We start from the raw sequence: 2500 nt of genomic DNA, 5'->3' as shown, positions 1-2500 counted from the left end.
GTTTCGAGGGATTGAAGTATACGTAAATGCACTTCATTATTCGTATATCTTAAAATACAAATATAAACGCCCATACACACACACACACACACACACACACACACACACACACACACACACACACACACACATACACACACACACACACACACACACACACACACACACATATATATATATATATATGTGTATATATATATATATATATATATATATATATATACTTATATATAGTATGTAAAACTCAATCTTTTTGTAATGCTTCATTATTCGCAATAATAATTTTTTGTATAAAACTCGGACTTCAGTACAGAAAACCCATTATTTACAAAGAAATTGATAGACGTAAACAGTCTAAAATTTCTTCGAAAATTATTTTCATAGTAGAAAGTAAAATCTTAAATTTTTTTCGAGTTGTATTATGAATATTTTTCAAACTGCAAACCAATTATGTTTCAATAAAAGTACTTCATTAAACTTGCTGCATGTGTCTTCACAAAACATCTAAACATAACGCAACAAGTGTCCGTTTCAAGTAATAAATAAATAAACAATTAAATTCACTAAAGAAAATTCGTCATTCCTTTGTTTGGTATATTATTCACATTGAATGCTGCTGAATTTTTGTTGTTTATATTCTCTGTAAATGCAGCTATCTTGTTTTGTCACTTCCTAACGACAGAAATGGAAAGAAAATTGTGCCATATTTTGATAAGAGATAATATTGCAGCATATCAAAAACAAAACAATGATTACCTCACGTAGTCGGATGGAAAAATTTATTAAATATAGTTTCGACATCGATATATTTTCTTTTGTTGTCTAAAATGTTTTTAGTTTTTACTAGTGAAATACAAAATTTATACATATTTTGAAAACGTTCATCTCGATTTCTCTTGAGTATGCATAATTGGTTCATTTCTCTAATTACAAAAAAGAAAAAAAAGAAAAAAAAGGAAAAGCAAAAAAAAAAAAAAAGAAAATCAATTTCAATTGCAAGAACTAACTAGCAGGGCTAACCCTCTAAGAATGGAGCATTTTGTCTTCTGAAACATTATACTAATTATCGTCTTCTTACGAATCAGTTTCTATGAAACAGGATGTCAATATTATTATGATGATAATTATGACAATTAATACAGAATTGTTATTGATGGCAGTGCCCCAGCATGACCACATCCCGCAGGTAGAGAATAGAAAAAGAGTAAAAGACTACACCTTGGTAGATTTGTATTAATATAATGATAATAATAATGTTTAGTAGTAGTTCTGTTTTAGATATATTATATTATACAGATGAATGCAACAATAAAGAATAAAGAATAATTTTGAATATTAATACATTTCACGAAACATTTATTCGGCATTTATCCTGTGTCCCTCCTGCTGCTCTAAATATCCTAACATTTTTACACTTAAATTTTTTCTTATTACCTATTGTGATTCTGACAGCCTTGATGCTTTGTGCGGTCACACACAAATACATACATACATGCATATATATATATATATATATATATATATATATATATATATATATACACATGTATGTATTGATGTATCATGGAAGAAACCATTATGCAGTCGCAATCTAACAACTAAGCTCCGGAGATTCATGTGTTTACCAAAATTTTGAATTCCTTTTCACTAGAACAAGGTTGATCGATCACATCATTGCATCCAATGTTCAAATTATATTTAGCATTAAAATTACAAACGGATTAGTCTTTTGTCTAAATTGTATACGATTTCTATGACCATACATTTTGTTTATGACATTTCAATGAATCTATGTTTAATGTCAGTAACTCATCAGTATGACTCTGACTCCATATATCGAATTCAATACCTGACTGTGAAGAGTGGTGTCTAAAGAACACAGAACATTTTGGCGATCGTTTTACTGATCTTCCATCAACTGGGCTCATTAACTTATGAATATAAGTAAAATCCACATTGTCTTGCTGTAAAATATAGGAGTTTTTCACAAATATTTGTCGCACTTTATACGATAAGTCCGTTATATATTCCACGAGTTTATTGCCTCCACTATTCAACCGAAAACGTTGCCTTCGCTTAGTTAATATAGAGTTACTACTAATAAAATAACTGTATTATTAATCTACCAAATACTTGGGAAATATTTACGGAGGAAAATTAAATGGATCGCTATACAGCACAATTACAAAACAGTTCACATAGTTTATGAAAACATTCTGAAGTATTTGTTAAATATGGTACAGAGCGTTTCATTTAGTTATATATTGCACTAACACTAGAGCTTATACTTCTCTTATGTCACACCTGAGAAAGAAGTTGCAGTTTCATTGTTTAATGGCAAGTGTTCTCAGTTTGTTAAAGGATTAGCCATAAGTTATATAATATATATGTAAGAAAGAACGATGGAGAAATGATACACGTACGTTTGTCAGGAATATATATCATTGGAGGTTTTACAGATTATTGAAATTTATCATACATTTCTTTATTTCGCTTTGAT

Source organism: Octopus bimaculoides, chromosome 3 (assembly GCF_046866305.1).
Source record: "Octopus bimaculoides isolate indiv1 chromosome 3, ASM4686630v1, whole genome shotgun sequence".
Classification (NCBI taxonomy): Eukaryota; Metazoa; Mollusca; class Cephalopoda; order Octopoda; family Octopodidae; genus Octopus; species Octopus bimaculoides.
This window is presented reverse-complemented; position numbering follows the sequence as displayed.